This window comes from Triturus cristatus, chromosome 9, assembly GCF_964204655.1.
Source record: "Triturus cristatus chromosome 9, aTriCri1.1, whole genome shotgun sequence".
NCBI classification, from domain to species: domain Eukaryota; kingdom Metazoa; phylum Chordata; class Amphibia; order Caudata; family Salamandridae; genus Triturus; species Triturus cristatus.
In genome coordinates this window covers 1,277,737,020-1,277,757,501 of record NC_140592.1, presented here as the reverse complement: position 1 = coordinate 1,277,757,501, position 20,482 = coordinate 1,277,737,020, and positions in this window count along the sequence as shown.

Genomic DNA, 20,482 nt, shown 5'->3' with positions numbered 1-20,482 from the left:
TGTGCACGCACACAGTCAGTATAGACTAGATTCTGTCCGAGAGTCCTTCCTTGTGGATAACATAGTTCTTTAAACATAGGATGTTAGATATGATTTGGGATTAGGTTGACTTGACCCCCCAGACTTCTCGTCTCCACATGTAGAGCTAAATGTCAAGTCCCCTTCACCCCCTAGTTGCACGTCAATCACACGTCATGCTGTTGCGCGCGCATCTATGCCAAGTATTATCTTATAGATCCACCTATGTCTGATAATCCTAACCAATCATGTTTCTTTTATTCCTTATTACGCCTAGTTTCGATTACGTACCTGTTTTGTCACTTTTCTTATCAAATGTTACGCCTTTTTTGCATTCGTTTCATTGTAAATGTATAACCTATAAAAGTTACTTCTTGTCAATAAAGTATTGTACTTCACTTCCTGAACCCTCGTGGTGACGGAACCTGAAGGCCGCGACTCGAGTCGGCCATTTTTGATGGAATAAAGCCCATTTAGAAACTCTTATACCACGGATTCTGCCTCTTGTTATTCTGAGCTATTTTATTTTATTTCAAGATCCCGTATGAAATTCAGTCCGGTAAAGAAGATTTTTGTTTACCACAGTCCTTCGGTCATTGTGACTGATAATGGGGTGCAGTTGACTTCAAAGGAGATGGAGGAATATCTTAAGTGTCACCAGATCAAACATGTTACCACGGCATTGTATGCGCCACACGAAAATGGGCAGGTTGAGCGTTTCAATCGTGTCTTAAAGGGTTATGTCTCAGAGGTTATTAAGTATTCTCAGGATTGGAAAGGAGAATTAAGGGAAAGGTTGTGGACGTATAGAATTACGCCACATTCAATTACGGAGGTCAGTCCCTTTTATTTGTTAAGGGGCAGGAATCCTGCTTCTTATATTTGTCCCTGGTGGCTTAAAGAGAAGTGTGACAATAAAATAAGGAATGTCCAGGATATAAATGGTACCAGCATTAGAGTTAAGGAAAAACAAATTAAGAACAAGGAATGGTATGACCGTAAGTGGAATGTTAAGGAACACAATTTTAAAGTAGGAGAATGGGTGAGAGTAAAAAAACCGGGTTTCTTAGGGAAATGCATGAGTAAGTTCTATAAACCCATTAAGATCACCAAAGTCTTTAAGAATTCTCTTATAACCCAGGATGGTAAGCTTTGGAATGTCAGGCGGGTTTCTAGATGTCCAACGAATCTTAGATCTCGGGCAGAAGGTGTCGATAATGATTCTCATGCTTCATCTCCAAAATTACCTTTGGATGGTTGCTCCCATCTGGTAATTTCCAATGGTCTGGATACCACTAGATCACATGGTGATTCAGTTGCTCATAGAGTAAAAGATTCCACTCGTGCAAGATCTTTTCCTGTGAAGTTCTCAGATTTTGTTTGATAGTTCTGTTATATATAATTGCACTATATTCATATCTTCTTTTCATTGTTTTTGTATAGAAGGGGGATATGTTATATGCTGATTTCTACTTGCTGCCACATGAGTTGTCATTTGTTATGCATTCTAGTTCCATTTGGAACCATGGACTAGAATCTGGACTGAGACTGGCCAGTTGTACTGGAGCTGTCTTAGTATCAGTTGTTCCTGTTGCTGTGCTTCTTAATTATACAATAAATCTACTAATTAATTCTGGATTGATGGTTTTCTTCAGTCTCTCTTGTGGATTCCAACAAGTTATCTTACCCACAATGTCCTGCAAACCTCAAAATGTGTCACATTTTCCTTGCATTATTGTGCCAAAATGTCCACGCTGCAGACAGAAACAACAAATTTCCTACCCCTCGCCTTTCTCCAAGTATCCAAATAGAAATGGTACCTCACCCGCATGGGTGGGTCAAGGACCCGTGACAGGCAAGGGCCCAAAACCTACTGAGGCGACATCATAATTGCCTATCACAAAACGACCTGGTTTTGCAAGGGGGTCACCTGGGTTTTTGGCCCCGTGCTCGGCGGACAGCTAGGGAAACCCACCAAATCCACTCATTTCTGAAAACTAGACACATGGGGGATTCCAGGGAGGTATGGCTTGCGTGGATCCCCCAACGTTCTCTTACCCAGAATCCCCTGCAAACCTCAAATTTATATGAAAAAATCACTTTTTCAACACATTTTTGTGCGGGAAAGTTGTGGCATCACCGGGCTGACACGAATTTCCTACCACCCAGTGTTTCCCCGGGTCTCCTGATAAAAATGGTGCCTCACTCGTGTGGGAGGCCCAAGTACCCGCGACAGGCAAGGGCCCAAAACATATTGAGGCGATATCAAAATTGCCTATCACAAAACAACATGGTTTTGCAAGGGGGGATACCTGGGTTTTGGCCCTGTGCTCGGCGGCCAGCTAGGGAAACCTACCAAACCCACACGTTTCTGAAAACTAGACACGTGGGGGATTCCAGGGAGGTATGGCTTGCGTGGATCCCCCAACGTTTTCTTAACCAGAATCCCCTTCAAACCTCAAATATAGCTGAAAAAAATCACTTTTTCAACACATTTTTGTGTGGGAAAGTTGTGGCATCACTGGGCTGACACAAATTTCCTACCACCTATCGTTCCCCCGGGTCTCCCGATAAAAATGGTACCTCACTTATGTGGGATGCCCAAGTACCCGCGACAGGCAAGGGCCCAAAACGTATTGAGGCGAAATCAACATTGCCTATCACAAAACAACCTGGTTTTGCAAGGGGGGTCACCTTGGTTTTTGGCACGGTGCTCGGCGGCCAGCTAGGGAAACCTACCAAACCCACACATTTCTGGAAACTAGACACCCGGGGGATTCCAGGGAGGTATGGCTTGTGTGGATCCCCCAACGTTTTCTTTCCCAGAATCCCATGCAAACCACAAATTTAGCTGAAAAAAATCACTTTTTCCACAAAGTTTTGTGTGGTAAAGTTGTGGCATCACCTGGCTGACACAAATTTCCTACCACCCAGAGTTTCCCCGGGTCTCCTGAGAAAAATGGTGCCTCACTCGTGTGGGAGGCCCAAGTACCCGTGACAGGCAAGGGCCCAAAACCTATTGAGGCGACATCAAAATTGCCTATCACAAAATGTTTTGGGCCATTTCCTGTCACGGGCACTAGGCCTACCCACACAAGTGAGGTACCATTTTTCTTGTAGGACTTTGGGGAACGCGGGGTGGGTGGAAATTTGTGGATCCACGCAGATTCCAGAACTTTCCATCACAGAAATGTGGGGAAAATGTGTTTTTTTTGTCAATTTTTTACGTTTGCAAGGGATTCTGGGTAACAGACCATGGTGGGAGGCAGTCAAGTCACCCCATCCTGGATTTCCCTGGGTGTCTAGTTTTCAAAAATGTATAGGTTTGCTAGGTTTCCCTAGGTGCTGGCAGAGCTAGGGTTAAAAAACTACAGCTAGGCACTTTGCAAAAAAGGGGTAATTTTTCATTGTGAAAATGTGGCGTGTCCACGTTGCATTTTGAGACATTTCCTGGCGTGGGCACTAGGCCTACCCACACAAGTGAGGTACCATTTATATTGGGAGACTTAGGGAAACACAGAATTGTAGAGCATCTGTTATTACTTATTGTCTTTTGATACATTTCTGCCTTCCAAATGAAAGACAATGTGTAAAAAAGAAGTAATTTTGAAAAATGACTGATAATTCTCATGCTAGTATGGGTATTCCCAATTTCGGAAATGTGCAAATATCTACTGTTTCTAAACTCTATATTTTGTTCCCATTTCAGAAATACATAGGTGTCTTTCATATCAATGTTTCTATGTATACATTTTCCCAGAATAATTGCTATATACCCGGATTATAAAAAAAATCATTGCAAGTCGCTGCTCAGTTATTGGCTCTGGGTTCGTCGGGTTCTTGGTGAACCTACAAGTCCTATATATCCCCACAACCAGGAAGGTTCAGCGGATGTAACAGTATATTGCTTTCAAACAGCTGTCATAATTAGAAAAAGTTACAGGTGAAAACGTTGATACAAACAGCGGTTTTTTTCAACAAATTTTCAATTTTTCCTATATTTAACTGTTAGTTTCTATAAAGAAACCTTGAAGGATCTACACAAATGACCCCTTGCTGAATTCAGAAAAAATGTTTAGCTTTCTAGGATCCATTATTGCTTTCATACCCATTTCTACCATTAACTGGAAGGAGGTTGAAAGCACAAAAATAGGCTATGTCCCAGAAAAATGCCAAAACTGTGTTAAAAATGTTGGTTTTCTGGCAAGAGTCTGCTTGTCCCTGAAAGGTGGGAAGATGGTGATTTCAGCCCCACAACCCTTTTTTCAATACCATTTGCAGGGAAAAAAACAGACACTTTCATCTGGAGCCCTTTTTCCCATTTTTCCTAAATGCTGAAGTTTGGCTAATTTATGGGTCCTCTCCTGGGGAATCCACAAACCCTGGGTACCTTTAGAATCCCCATGATGTTGGGGAAAAAGGGCGCAAATTTGGCGTGGATACCTTATGTGGTCAAAAAGTTACAGGGGCCTTAGCGCGAACTACCCCAAATAGCCAAAAAAAGGCTTAGCACAGGGAGTGGAAAAGGCCTAGCAGCGAGGGGGTTAATTTAATGTACATTGCCTCATGGGCTCAGGAAACTTTCCTTAGCGGTGACTGGCTTATATTAAAAATAGTGCATTGACTTTACCAGATATGGTTAGGGCACAACAGAGTTTGAGTAGTTTCCACTGCTCCTGCAGTCTGCATTGGCAGGCCTGCTTTCAGTTCACTCAGGGTGACACAAACAGTGCTTCAGTCCCTGGTGGCCATGCTAACACCCATGCCCTGGGTACCACTGGGGCTTATAAGGGGGTTAAATTCCTTGCCAATTCACATGCATCAGTTTTAGGGAGAGAGCACTGGCACCAGGGGCCCAGTTAGCAGGCTTTAGTGGACTGTTAGAGTCGACAGCCAGCATCTTGTAGTCCAAATGGAGGTAAAAAGTGGGGAGACATCTACAAAAAAGGCCTGTTTTTTATATGGAACAAATGTGGTAGACCATGTATAAAGGATTTCTAGTCATCCCAAATTTCACAGGGTGAATTATGAAAAACATTTCAGGGAAACTATATTTTAAAATAAGTAACACCTCTTTCCTGTCGGGCCCATTAACAAGCATTTCAATTTTTTTAAGAGGTGCATAAGGATATGAGCAAATCTGAAGGTGACTCTCAATGGCTTAACCATTTTGTGAATTGCAATCTTAAGCTAAGAACACTCTTAAATGTTTCCTATGATTTTCTTAAGTTAAGCAACATGAGTAGGTCAGACTCAATATATGCATATATCAATCAATTATAAAGAAATATATAGCTATCTAAATATAAATATTAAATTATTAATATTAAAAATAAAACAGACATTACTAAAACTTAAATTTGTCAAACAAATAAACACAAAAAATTAAATATGCAAAAGAAATATATAAAATTAAAATAAATATGTACTTTAAATTAAATGTTGAAAAATACAAAACAATAAGATCCCAGCCCTGCCAAGTAGCACGTATCAGACATTAGACTAGCGCATTTCAGTGGGGTGGTCAGCATCACTGCACTGACATGCAACAACACGCACTTAGAGGGCCTCCTCAGCTGTCAAGCCGAAGCACTGCTAATTAGCACCACAGATTGAGAAAGCTGGCAGCGCGCATTCCGCGCTGGTTGCGGCAGGCTCGCGGGCTGACTCAGCTCGCTCTGGGCTGGCTTAGGCTACAATGTAACAACATTCACCCAACACCGCTGCATTCAGATTCACTAACAGTGAGTCAGTCTGCATGATTTGCCCAATGGCTGCTGCCGAGATAGCCAGGACAGACACTGACTGTGTCACACCCACGCCTATAGTGGAGTTCGGCTGCCTGTGGCGTGAACAGGTGGGTGCGGCAGACAGTTTAAGTTTGGCAACACAGTCCATTGCTGCTACCAGAGTGTATTTATTAATTAATTAATTTATTTATTTATTTATATAGCGCCTGAATCGACCCCGAAAGGGTATCTCTGCGCTTCGGACAGGCAACAGGGAAGTAGAGCTTCTACAGCAAAATCAGAGACAGAAGAGAGTAGTCTTAAGCTGCTTTCTGAATTGTAGGTGGTCGGGACATTGTCTCAGGTGCGGAGGGAGCTTATTCCAATAGAGGGGGCCGAGGTGGGAAAGAGCCTTCTCACCCAGTCTAGCTTTCCCGACTCGGGGAACCACAAGCAGAGACTTAGATCTCGAACGAAGGGACCTAGAAGGCAGGTAAGGTGTAAATTTCTCAGAAAGATAGGCGGGACCGAGGTTGAATAAAGCCTTATAGATGGTGCAGCAGTCTTTGAACTTAACCCGTTCGCGTATTGGAAGCCAGTGAAGCTGACAAAGGAGAGGGCGGGAGGCAGTCCTGGAAGGGGCGTTGACGACCAATCACTCCGCAGTGTTCTGGACCACCTGCACTCTGCTAAGCGAGGACTCATTAGCAGAGACCAGCAGGCCATTGCAGTAGTCCAGACGGCTTAATATAAGTGCCTGAGTCAGAGTCTTCCGAGTTGAATCGCGGAGCAATGGAAAGACTCGGCGTCGTAAGCCCAGCGTGTGGAAACAGGAGCCAGCTGTCTGAGCAGCGTGCTCCTTCAGAGTGAGGGTCTGATCCAGGCGAATGCCTAAGTTCTTAACAAGGGATTTGGGGGCAGGGGGAGCACCAAGATTGGCAGGCCACCATTCTGGAGTCCACAATAGGGGGGCATCTCCAAAGAGCAAAATCTCAGTCTTCCCAACATTGCATTGGAGGAAGTTACTCCTCATCCAGTGTGAGATCGCTCTCATGCCAGAGGAAAAGGCCGACTGTACCGATGGAGGAAATTTATCAAAAGGAAAAAGCAGCTGTGTATTTTCGGCGTAAGAAATGGGGAAGAACCCATGTGCCCTAAAGAGGTTGGCCAGGGGAGCAACATAGATATTAAACAGAGTGAGGCTCAGGCAGGAGCCCTGAAGCACTCCCTTGGTCAGTTCCATAGGTGCTGAGCGATACGGGCCAAGATTGACGGTGTCAGAGCGAGAAGATAAACAACTCCTCATCCACTGGAAGGCAGAGTCTCTAAGTTTGATCTTCTTCAATCTCCTGAGCAATATCTGATGGGAAACCATGTAGAACGCGGCAGATAGGTCCAACAGCACCAGAATCGTAGCTTGGCCCCTGTCTAGAGTCACCCTGATGTTATCTGTGACCTCTAGCAGAGCTGATTCTGTGCTGTATTTGGGCCTGAAGCCTGACTGGGAAGAGTCTAAACTACCAGTAAGTTCGATATGGTTGGAGAGATGTTTATTGATATGCTTCTCCAATAGTTTGCTCAGGAAGGGAAGGAGCAAGATGGGGCAGAGATCGGAGAAATCCGTCAAAGGAACCTTGGCGTTCTTACGGATAGGCATAACTTGTGCTGCTTTCCATTGTGACGGAACGTGACCCTTTCTCAATGAGAGATTGAGGAGATATTCAGTGGAAGGAGACAGTTGACAGGCCAGAGAGGTGACAACTTTGGCTGGGATAGTATCTAGGGGGGAATCTGATTTTACAGTGCGAAGCAGTGTTTCTACATATGCCAAGGTCACCGGGGGGAAGCTCTCTGGCAACTGGAGGTATCCTGTTCTGGCTGATCAGATCAGATTGTTGTGCCACATGGCTTTAATGATTTATACTGACCGCCGACCCGGACCGCAGCGGCCGCAGGAGTGGTTGTGACTCAGAAGCCTGCAGTGAAATGACGTCCAGCAGCCATGATGATGAATACTGCGGCGTGAGTCGTCGAGTCCTGGACCGATCAGCGCTTGCTGCTCGCAGGCCATGCTGGGAGGAGTCATCGCAGCAGGCTGGCCCGTACCATCATGGTGCTGCTCGCTAGACACACACTAGTAAATGTCACTACTGGTATCTTCTCCTTCCTAATTTAATTTACTTTTAGAGTGTGTCATCATGAACCCAAAAAAAGTTATAGCTGAGGCCCCAGAGCCTGTAGCTCCTCTGTGACTGGCTGCTGAGTGCTCTCAAGCTGTAACTGGTGCCACTGCTGCGGGGCTGGACAGCGGCATGCTCCGGGGCGGACCGCTGAGTCTGGAAAATAGCTATTAATTATTTAGGGCCTCATGTACGTAGCCCAATACCGGCCGGTAACGGACGATTTTCGGTAATTATACCGTTACCGACCGGTATTTAGGCTGTTGACATGTAGGGGGCTCATTTCTGTATTCGGTAATTTACTGATTCGGTAAAATTACCGAATCGGTAATTTTACCGATTCGGTAAATACCGAATACAGTAATGAGATGTAGGGGGACTGTGTGGTGGGTGTGGGGATTCGTTATTTACCACCAACTAATAGTTGGTGGTAAATGACGAATAGGTGTGAAAATGCATTTTTGTGCACTGTGAAGTGTGCAATGTGGCAGACATACATTCCCCTAGGGCATGTATGTGCGCCACATGTGCACACATGGAAGAATCAGGGGTGCAACAGGGTGTCAATGTGACACCCTGCCACCCTTGAATGTGCTCCCCCCATTACCGAATCGGTATTTACCGATTCGGTAATGAGGCATACCTTCCCATCAATGGGAAGGTATGCCTCATTACCGAATCGGTAAATACCGATTCGGTAATTACCGACTTACTCCGATTCGGTAACATTTACCGAATTTTTACCTACATACACTTTACCGATTCTTAAATACCGAATCGGTAAGATTCTGTATTTAAGAATCGGTAAAGTGTATGCCACCTACATATGGCCCTTAGAGAGCTAATAGTGCTGCGGCGGGCTAGGCAGTGCTCCGAGTCTGTGAGTTAGCTAACTGTATCGACTACTGAGTAATTATGATGATTTATTAGCAGGCAGCTGAGATCATCCGGACTAGAACCATCCACATCCTGTTACGTACAGTCGGGCACCACAGTACCCTTCCATTTCTGGTGCTTTGCAACAGATTCAAGATCTTCTTAGAGTTTCTCATTTCTCAGATGTGTGTATTTTCTGTTTCCTGTTTCCCTCGTCTTCATTGCTTGATTTTACTTGTGAGAAAGTGTCACTCATAGTCGTTTAATGTCACTCATAATTACACTGAAATTATGAAAACGTCACACACAAGCAATCTGAAACCTTGGCAGCTATGAACTCCAATTCAATTAAGATAAATATATTCACAAATACCACTGTAAATAAAATCCAACAGAGATTAATAGAAATGTATACAACTTAAATAAAGATAGAAGCATGCCATTACAACGCCACTCAAACAGAAAAGAAGAAAACACATGCATGAAAGAAAGTCAAATTCACTCTTGTACCTTGTACCACTGAGTTGGGTAACAATAAACATCTGTTATTCAGCGCCCTGAGACCCATGGATGATAAGTGCACTTTACAAATACACGTGTTATGTTATGTTATTCCCACCCCAACCGAATGAACAGTAGGGGAATTGTTTGTCTTTGAGGGGTTATACTTACTATACCCACTTTAACCTGAGGAACAGTAGGGAAAATGTAGTATCTCAGAGCCGTCAGGTTTACTTTGCCCACTTTAACTTAAACAGCAGTTGGGAAAATGGTTCACTGTAGGAGGGTTAGAATTACTTTTCCCACTCCAACTTGAGCAGCAGTAGTAAAAATTGTTCACTTTGGACGGGACAGATTTGCTATTCCGACTTTAACTCAAGCAACACTAGGGAAATTGCTGGACTTTGAGGTGGCCGGATTTTCTATGTCTGCTCTAACCTGAGCAACAGTAGATTAAGTGTTGGACTTTGTCGGGAACAGATTTAATATTCTCACTTCGAACAGAGCAACAGTAGTATAAGTGTTGAACTTTGGAAGGAGAGATACTTACTATTCAAAATCTAATATGGCCAGATACAGAAAAAGTTAAGGACTTTTGAAAAAATCACATTTGCTATTCACTAAATAGAAGAAAAAAAAATACATAAAATGCAGCTAACTGAATATAAAACATGTATACAAAAACAAAATATTAAAACATTATTACCACTAAAAGATTATCAGCACAATATATTCATTAATTTACAGATATACACTAATCATTAATAATTCACACAAAAAAATATGAGAAAATATAAAAATGAATGAAAAATACTATTATAAATAGCTATAAAAAATGGAAATATGCATTAAAGTGTAAAATGCTACTTAATGAAACTTATAAAACCATTATCAAATAATGTCATTATAAACACTATCAACTCATGTTCCATTCAAACACAACACACCTTTAAAAAAAAAAACAATATGAACTTTAACGAGCACAAGCAAATGATAATTCAAAATTAAATGAGCACAAATTAAAAAAAGTATTTTACCATTTTTAAAATAACCAAATATTTATCATAAATTTATTTGTAGTAATTTATATATTAGGTGAACAAATTGACCAACGAAAAACAAAGTTACCAATTAAAACAAATTAAAATATATAGCTTTGAAACAATGCCTACGTGACTCCACTACAAACCCAAAAACCCAGCAGAAAATAAATAAAATGTTTAAAAGTATTAATTTATTATACATAAAATCCACACAAACATTATCCTAAAATACTAAAAAGAAATATAGAAATAATACATAAAAAAATAATTAGTCAACATAAATAATAATCTAATTAACCAGTTCAGGTTAAAACATAATTAACAATGCATTCAGTAATTTAACATATAACAAATTGTAATAAACTTCCCACCCTACTCCCCTACAAATCCATAAACCTGCCAATTAATACAAAAAATGTAAATAAAATAAAATATAATTATTTAAATAAATTACCAAACCAAAAAAAAAACTATGCTTAAAGGTAATCCCAAATAATTAACAATAAAATAATAATAACACACACTAAAATGAACGAAATATATTTTAATAATCCAATCCAATATTTTATACACTTTGGTTAAATCTAATGAAATTAAGCCCTACAATACTAGTAATAACATTTTAAAAAGCCAGCATTCTTTCTTGTCATATTATATCCCCCGATACAACATTTTTGTGACGATGTTAAAGCACTGCAATACATTTGAAATAATATTAAGGTTGAACACCGCAAGGACAGTGCACGGACCCAAATTTAGAAAAATGCTTCTTATCCATTTAGGGAGTTGTTTTCACATCGCCCTTTTCAGGTTGGATTTGGTTGGCTGCAAAAGCGCGTCTTCCATTCCATAATGAGGGGCATAATTGCGGCATTCTGAAAATAATAACATTATGGGGCAAGGTGGGCATAAACTGACCACCCAGGCCTCAGACAGGGGAACCCAAAGAGGCCTCCCTACGTCTGTAGACTTGACAGGCAAAGGGCCTCTTGCGTTCAGGGCCGCAGTCCTGGCGCCCAGATGCGGACTATTGAAGGGAGTCAACATGGGCCTTTGATTCTCCTAGCCTGTGGTCTTTTTACCAAAGCCATGTATAATGGGTGCCATTTTGGATTGGTCACAGCCTCGAGAAGAAGACTGCAGACTGTGAAAGTTGTGGAACCTTCTTCTTCTTCTCATAGTCCTCTGACTCTGTACAGAAGCTATGGCCTATGGGAGGCAGTTTAGGTGTCACCGCAAGTTATGTGACCAAAACCTTAGCAGACAAAAGAAACAACACTACTCCTTGGAACATCAAATATGCAACAACACCTCAAGCTGGAGCATGTAAAGGAGTAGAGAAGGTGCATGCAGGAGCAGAAGAGAAAAATACATGAAGCCAGGACCCAGAGAGTCCCAGACGTTCCTGAATAGGTGGAAGAAAACACCCACCACCGAGCATCAATGCACTCTACAACTTGAAGTTCAAGTACAAGATCTGATTCACAGAAAGAATCCCAGGACGGGAAATCAAATGAAGGAAAATGATTACTTTAAGTTCCATCAGTAAAGAAAAAAAGTTCAAAAGTTTAGGAGTGTTTTTTGCCACCAAAGATGCGAAAGACATTCAGTAGTAAAATCATTCAAAAAACAAAATCCCGGCGACCCTCTAGGCAGTGGCATCTACGGAATACTCTTTTGCACCGGTCGGATGTAGTCAAGCAGGTACAGCGCGCCATAGATGACTACTTATCGTACAATGATAACCCAGATACCTTATTGTCGACAAGATGGGCAGCGCTCAAAGCGGTCATTAGAGGGGTCCTCATTGTGATATCGACAGCGGACAATGCTGAGCGAAGGAGGAAAAGGGAAGACCTCACTCAGAGGATTAAAGAACTGGAGCAAATGCACCAGCAGACTGGGGCACCCAGGATCTGGCGTCATTTGCATGCAGTGCGAGCGCAACTGGCAGTAATTGACCAGAATAGGGCAGAAGATGCAGGTCTGTGATTACGCCACTCATACTACACCGGGGGAGACAGATGTGGCCGCCTGCTTGCCCACAAGTTACGCGAGGCTAGACAAATGCAAGGAGTCAGCGAGATCCGTGACTCGACGGGTAGACTAGTGACGGACGAAACCTTCCGAGACTTCTAGGCGGAGCTATATTCGGGACAGCCCCTAGATAATGCAGATGGGGACGCCTATAAAGCGGAGGCGCACCTCCCTGCCTTAACTCGGGACCAAGCTGACCATCTAGAGAGGGAGATTCGGTTGGAGACGGTCAAAGCGGCTACCTCAAACTTGCCAAGTCACCCGGGCCTGGCGGCTATAAGGAGGCCTTCTACAAGACGTTGTGTCCTGTGCTGGTGCCTCTACTTACTCGACTTTTTAACTCCTTCTTGATAACCCGGGAGATACCAGGGGATGTGCTCGAAGCAGCCATAATGGTCACCAAGCCAGGGAAAGATAGAATTGGCTGTGGAGCATACCGCCCTATATCCCTCCTTAACATTGACCACAAACTGTATACAGGGATTTTAGCCACCAGATTGGCGGTTTACTTGCCGGGACTAATCAATCCCGACCAGGCGGGTTTTGTCCATCAGCGACAGACGAGCGACAATACCAAGAAGGTCCTCCACCTTATAGAGAAGGCCTCATGGACGCAGGGAGAATATACGCTCCTTACCATCGATGCCGAGAAGGTCTTTGACAGGGTCCATTGGCCATATGTTGAGCAGGTACTCTCTCGGAGAGAAGCTGCGGACCCATATCTTAAATTGCTATCGTCTACTGATGGCGAGTGTCCGTGTTAACGAGCACACATCAACCCGCTTCCCCATAGGCAGAGGCACAAGACAGGGGTGTCCTCTTTCACCTCTGCTGTTTGCACTGTACATGGAGCCCATGGCCTAAAGGGTTAGGAACCATCCCCAGATTAGTGGGATTAGATATGGCGGTGACGCTCACACTATCAGCTTGTATGGAGACAACGTCTTGGTTACATTTTCAGCCTTGGGGGCCTTCCTGTCGGAGTTAAACTCCTTTGCGAATGCCTCGGGGTTCAAAGTTAACATCGGAAAGTCAGTTGCACTCAATCTCTCCTTGTCTCCTCAAACGCTGATGAGCCTACAGTCCCAGCACCCCTTTCAATGGTCAGAGGACACTGTCCCGTATTTAGGTATCCTACTTGCTCCCACGCTGCAGGCAATAGCCACAATCAATTATGCCAGGCTACATGCACAGGTTCGCATGGATCTGAGATGCTAGAAACACTACCAGATATCCTGGCTAGGCAGAGTGCCCGCCATTAAGATGACTATTTTGCCCAAAATACTATATCTTTTTCAGACACTCCCACTGAGGCCCCCATCTGGGTGGATCCGGCAGGTCCAGACAGAAATCTCACAGTTCATCTGGCACGGCCGCAAACCTTGACTGAAGAGAATCAATAGTACACTACCACCAGAGGAGGGCGGATTGGGTTTCCCCGATCTCCAGCTCTACTTCCATGCACCACATCTACGTCATTTGGTTGAGTGGAGACGTACAGAGTCGGAGAAACACTGGTTGTTTCAAGACCGGGCGGTAGCGGGTACATCCTTGCAAAAAGATCTCCTTCCTTCGGAAGTCCTTACCCCCCCTTTACCCCACTCTTTGATAATCCCAATTTTGTTCCGGGATGGGTGAGACTGCTTTCATACATTGACGCTCCACAGAATGCAGTGCCCTTGGGCCCCTTTTTGATATTGAGGGTGGCCTCTGTTTTATGCAGGTCAGGGCGGAGTTTGGAATTCCCGAGTTGGAGAGACTTCGTATTTGCAGCTTCATCACTAGGCACTCCACCCGCACTTTAGACCGCAGGCGCGGTGCCACTTCACCTCCTATGAAAAATGGCTAATAACACACACTTCGGACAAGAAGTTAATCTCTGATCTTTATAAAACACTACTTTCCCGACACACACATGCACACAATGCAGGCCGCGTGCGATGGGAAAGAGAGCTTGGTTGAGCACTTAGCCGCAAAGAGTGGGAGGGAGTGTACTACAGGGCACGATACTCGGCAAGCAACGTGTGATTGAGCGAAACACTTACAAAGTTGGCCACCAATTGGTACTATATGCCAGAACGCATCCACAAGACAGATCCCCATCAGAGCGCCGAATGTTGGCGGGGGTGGGGGAAGAGGGGAACTTTGGTGCAACTACTGAGGCACTGCGAACACATACAACCACACTGGTCCCAGATCTTAGATGAGGTTGACAAGCATTTAGACACCCAAATACCGAGATTCCCAGTGTACGCACTCTTGGGCCTCCCGAACCCTTTAACGTATCCGCTCAAATCCAGAAGAGGCCGCCAGATAGTGATAGCTTTAGGGTCAGCAACCCAAAATATTCTGATCCATTGGAGAACCTCTCGAATCCCCACCCTTTCAGGATGGTTGCAGCGCCCGTGGCACGTTCTGGGGATGGAAAAGTTGACCCTTACACTAGCAGGGAAAGGCTCTGCTTATGGGGACCTTTCACACCCCGTTCTGTCCCTTCTTCCCTCAGAATTCCGCGAAATAACTTGCCCAATGTATTTACGCCTTTTGCGCCTCTCTGCAACTCACACAGTGGCTGCTCAGGGCTCGCAGCTGTGAGACACGGCATAAGCCTATTTCATGACAATAGACAGTTCAGTGGACGGGGGACGGGGAGAGGGGTGGCTCTGGAGGGTAGTATAAGTTTACTTTCTTTGTTTATTCACTCAAATTTCTGCACATCAATACACCTGCTGCCCAGGGCATGTATCGCCCATGATATTGCATATATTTTCAAGTGATGGTTTTTGAATGTTGACAAATCTCAATAAAAAGATTTAAACCTAAAAAACTAAATCCACTCCCTGCCAAAAACAGTTCTTTGGTGATTCACCAAACTAAGTAAAACAAGCATTGGCATAGCCAATAGGTCTCGCTTTTGGTACCTTATAAGTATTTTTTTATTCAGCACAATACCCTTGGTGCAACAACATCAACTGTTGCAAGGCTAAACACTTATAAGGTCCCAAAGGCGAGACCTATTGGCTATGCCAATGTTTGTCTTCTCTTCTTACTGGTCTCTGGCACATGGCGCTGCTCCCAGTTCACATAATTTCCCCGAGCAGCTCCCCCAACACCACCACTTACCCCTGGCAGCTTGTTTTGTTTACAGTTTTCTTTGCTTATGGAGACCTGTGTGCATTTCTTTTGTTACTGGGCAGAAAAAAAGCAAAACCGGGTGAAGAGAAAGACGGCCTCCTTGCTAACTGAAGGTGGGGACACATGCAAAATGTACATTTCGTGCCCTCGCTGGAAATACCACCTCAGACATTAAACACCGCCTATGCAGTCCTTACATCCAATCCCAACCCAGTGTATAGGCTGTGAGACCCCGTGAAAAAGAACGACTGAAGGGAATACGCCTTAACAAAATTCCTGCATCTCCATTAACCAATCAACAGCTCCTATACATTGTTATCACTGACAGAATATGCTTTTACCTATCTGATTGGTGTATGAGTTATCAGGGTTCGCTAGAGCTCTAACACTGCCTGCTGTAGTTGCAGGCAGAAGATGCCCCTTATAGAGACAATAAAGGGCCCCGGTTTCAGGCTCAATTAGCGGACTGTCCAGGGACAGACTGGGCAGGTGTTTTCTCTAGGAACTCTGGGGCATATTATCAAGAAACGGCGTTAAAATTACAGTTGGCCTTCGGATTTGTAGCCTCTCCGATGGTCCAATGACACTGGCCACCCCTCCAGTGTTGCCAGTTTGGCTATTACCCGCACAAACAAGAGATATTTTCCCGATTTGTGTGGGAAATAACTCTCATGGTGGGTTACACAATTCGGACTTTATTTGTCCGTTTGTGTGAAATCGATGGGTGTGGCACTGCCTCCAGGGAAAACGTTAATCAAGTCCCTTTATGCAGTTTGGTAGTGCCTTTATAGAAGCGCAAAAGCGCTACCTATGACAGCCCGGCTTCATGCTACTGGCCTGCCCCCATCGTCTGGACCAATCTGGCCATGAGGGCAGGCCTGTTATTCATTTGTTTTGGTGTGATTGGCCCGGCAGTGGTGAGGGGAGTCCGTGCAGAGTTGATAGACCCCTGGCCAGAGCAGCGAATTGGGCAGGAGGAAGGGGGCGTTCCCATGATATCCCTTCAGAAGAAGCACACAGCAGGTCTCCATATAGAGCAGGCGGTCCTCCCCCTCAGCAATCAGCACCTAAATTTAAAAAGCAGAGCTCTGTGCAGTCGATGCACGCAAAGCTTCGCCAGCGTCCCCATTAGAAAACACTTGAATGAAACTGACTGCGCACCCACATGCGTAAACGGTGGCAAAAAATCCATACAGGGTCTCTGGCAAGGTGCTGTGGGGCATATTATCAAGAAACGGCGTTAAAATTATCGCCGCTTTAGCGTCAGAAAACTGCTGCTAAAGCGGCGATAATGGGCTTGATAATATGCCGCAAAGAATTCCAATAGAAGCCCACGTTGACACCAGAACATGGGCTTCTATGGGAATTCTCAAGGTCATATTATCAAGCCTATTATCGCCGCTTTAGCAGCAGTTTTCTGCCGCTAAAGCGGCGATAATTTTAACGCCATTTCTTGATAATATGCCCGTGTTTTTTCTGATGCTATAAATGCACACAAATAATAACAGTGGGCCGAGTCATAAGTAGAACTTCTGCCGTGCTTTCAGTTTATCAACAATCAGCAGGTCAGTTGCTGACTCACTTGTTTGTGTGTGTGTCCACGCAGCACCACTCCCTTTAATAACTATGCATTTTTGTGTGCCAATATTTTGTGCTGCAAAGATCAGAAAACAAATCAAATTATAGTTCAAGTATGAAAAACCGCGTCACTGATAATAGGTTTAAATCTCATTGGAAAGCATGGGGATCTAGTTGTTCGCATCTTCTGTTACCACGCTAGAATATGTTGCTCATGCAATATATGTTATGGAGCCGGGTAATCCAGTGACCCGCAGAACGTGGCACTGCCCATAAGAGTGGCTTTGCAGACTGTGTTACTTCCCCGAAATATCCCTCTGTGGGTCCACAATGGGCGTTTCAAGAAAGTGTTGTATGAACATGTGGACTTGAGTCAAGTCAACCCATTGTGTAATCCAGTGTTCTTGCATTAGGACTGTCGCATAAAATTAAGATTAATGTTTTTTTTGTAACGTTGGGTCTCGTTTGCGGCCGAATTTAAGATCTTCAAGGATTTTGCTTTTATGTATTTGAATACAAAAATTGCCGTCCCCCTCACCCTCGTTGGCACTCTCATGACGATGTGACAAGGAAGCTGGAAGCTGCGGCCGCTTCCGTAGGCTGCGCAATTCATTTGAGTGCACTGTAAAGCTGAGCCACCATTGCAGTGCCGGAAAATGATCTGCATCACGTCTGTGACAGGTCGCGAGAAACGTGGTTAAAAAATGTAAACGCCTGCGCCTGTCTTGCTCAGATGTGTTTTTGGAATTACTATATTAGCAGACATCCTTTCCTAATTGCTTCAAGATGACAGATTAGTTACCTGCATAATCTGGTTGCACCGTGAATATGAACTGTGAATACGACAGCTTTAACAACAAGCGCGCGTGCCTCCCGCTAAAAGTGGGAGGTGTGGGGGGAGTGTGGCCCAGAGCACGCAAAGCGTTTCCCTTGCGAGAGCGAGCCAGGGGCACCATGTGTTTGCAAGTTAATTGCAAACATATGGTGTCAAGCTCGCTCCCTCAAGGGAATCGCCAAACGTGCTCGCGTTGCCATTGAAGGCAATGCAACGCGTGCACATTTTTGGGACAAAAACCGAAGCGATTGCTACAGGTCTTTCCTATGCAGCGCATGCGCGCTGCATAGGCAAGACCTAAAAAGAGCTTGTATCTGTAGATGATTGGGCCCAGCGCAGTGGGTTGGCCACAAAGCATGGCTGAAGCCCAGCAGCAGCCAGCTTGTTTCTGCGCGTGGCTGAGAGCTGTGTGCAGCCTGGTCTGGCTTCCTGTGGTGGGCTGGAGAGAGCGCCTGGTTAGCGGCCAGGCCTTGCAGACACCCCCAGCTGAGCACAGGGGGTTCGCTTCCAGTGACAGAATGGGAAATCCCTGCTGACGGCCGAGGGCTGTGCGCATCACAGAATGAGTAAATGGCGGGTGATTACAGTACAGCATACAAGAAACAAGACACTGACCTACAATTACATAGTTAAATTCACAGTTAAATTCATCTGTGGGCCAAAGTCTTTGTCCAATGTGGAGAACAACATCAAAGATAGCCAGCTGCTGTTCAATAAACAAAAAAGGAAACACCCTGGAATTCACCGGTTGTGGTATGCAATGCATGACACACACTACATACGATGCCTCCTGCACACTAAATGCGCCCACTTCTGGCTGTCACGTGACACATGGCTGTCCAACAGGGGCAAACCATGGCAAGGGCACAGACAGGGTGTGCATTGTGCACTGCATACCATAACTGGAGGTCTCTACAGCTGAACCATAACTAGCCTCTAACACACATTTACCACTAGAGTACAAGGGTCGACTTCCATTTTAGTTCCACAGGACAGCGACAGTGCCATGGAATGCTCCTGTCCTCGTGGCAGGTTGCATGCTGGAGTGATTGTACTCAGGCAAACTCTAACACTAAAAAGAGGCCTCTGAAATATGATTTTTTATTACTGCACAAATGTAACCGTTACTTCTTTTTTTTTTTAATTTAAATACATTTTTTATAACTAATACACATGAAAACAGCCTGGCATAAACCACAAGTGCAGATACACAGAGTGTAATGTGGTATTTATTGACACTGGTGAGAGGAGGGGCACCCAGACCCACTCTTGGCTTTCCCTTTCATAAGTCATGGCAATAAACATATTACACTGGGAGCCTGCATGGATTCTATATATGCATGTGGATACACACTCACACACACAGACATTCACACACACACATGCATGTTTTGTGCTTTTATTTCACAGAAAGCTGTGGTAGAAAAGCCATATATCACAAGGGTGTTTGCGTTCAGACTCCCTCCCACAGCCAGAGGGGGACCCCATCCCCCCAGGCCGGCTCGTGGAAGGTGTCCAAGGGGCAGTGGGTCTACTTACCCTGGACACCGTCCTTCCATGCCCAGGAGCACGGGCAGGGAAGTGTCACATGCGCCCACCCAGCGTGGGAACACAAAACTATGTTCATGCCCACGTTCTCCGGCAGGGAAAAACACAAAATTGCTCCCACCCATCGTGTGCAAAAGTAAAGCTGCTCCTGCTGGGTGGGAGAGAACCCAGCGCCCGCTGCACCCTGTATGGATGCAGGCATGGGAAATGGTGGGCTGCAAAGGGCATGGACCTCCCTCCTGCAGCCCCCAACAAAAATAATGGTGTGGGTGCCCCGGGTGGGCTCTGGGCACCTTAGATTGTTTAAAACAAAATACAACATGTGGTCAGCTCCTGTGGGTCTCATGGGGCTGCTGGCAGGGACAACAGGGCCGCAGGAGCTCGCCCGGCTGCCCCAAAACAAAAAACATAAAGATCTGAGTTACCCGGGTGAGCACCGAGACCCTCAAAAATCTAAATTAAAAAATAAATAAATCAATTAAGGGTGCCCCATAATGCCCTACAAGGGCCTTTTAAACATATTTCTGGGAGCCTGATTGTGTCCCATGAAGGGGCAGAGGCACAACCAAGCATTGGTTTTAATGTTGTGGGGGATGCAGGGAGCGCAGGAGTCCCTCCTCCCCCCAGAACAATAAAAGGAAACATGAGTAAGTGTCCTGGGACATCCAATTCACGACCCCAGGAGCGCTTACTATATTTTTTTTAAGCACTCCGACCTAGGGCTCCATGCTCTTCAGCTAGAGTGCAGTGCCCCCTTATGGTTGTTTGAATGGCTGCACTTTGTAGTTTGAAAAATGTTAAACAAATATTCCAAGATGTTTTACAAATAAACCTTTACTACTTTTTTATGACAGTCACTTTTTTGTTAAACATTGCACTGCGTGAAACAAGGAAATAAAGATTTGATTAAAAATATTGGTAATTTTTTGACAAATACAATACATGTGCTGCATATATGTTGATATCCTGACTCCTTTCTATAGCCAATAGGCCCACTTTTTA